General features: G+C 44.8%; 1 protein-coding gene across 6 annotated transcripts in view; it reads right to left on the reverse strand.

The window, feature by feature from the left end:
• Nucleotides 1-268, reverse strand: part of CTNND2 (catenin delta 2) — a 1,155,395-nt gene that overhangs the window by 828,414 nt on the left and 326,713 nt on the right. The gene's annotated exons all lie outside the window — the stretch shown is intronic.

Genomic DNA, 268 nt, shown 5'->3' on the forward strand with positions numbered 1-268 from the left:
TCCAAGTTTGTGGATGATACTAAATTGTGGGGTGAAGTGCACACTCCAAAGGGTAGGGAATGATTGCAGGCAGACCTGGATACATTAGAAAAGTGTTACACAATAGGATGCAGTACAAGGAGAAGTGCAGAGTGCTGCACCTATAGCTCAAAAATATCCAGCACAACTACTGGCTGGGAAATGACCCTCTCAGCAGTACAGCAGTGGAAAGGGATCTCAGAGTCATAGTGGACTCCAAGATGAACATGAGTCATCAGTGTGACAAAAT

Source organism: Gavialis gangeticus, unplaced genomic scaffold (genome assembly GCF_001723915.1).
Source record: "Gavialis gangeticus isolate Ggan-Ray unplaced genomic scaffold, GavGan_comp1, whole genome shotgun sequence".
In the NCBI taxonomy this organism is placed as follows: domain Eukaryota; kingdom Metazoa; phylum Chordata; order Crocodylia; family Gavialidae; genus Gavialis; species Gavialis gangeticus.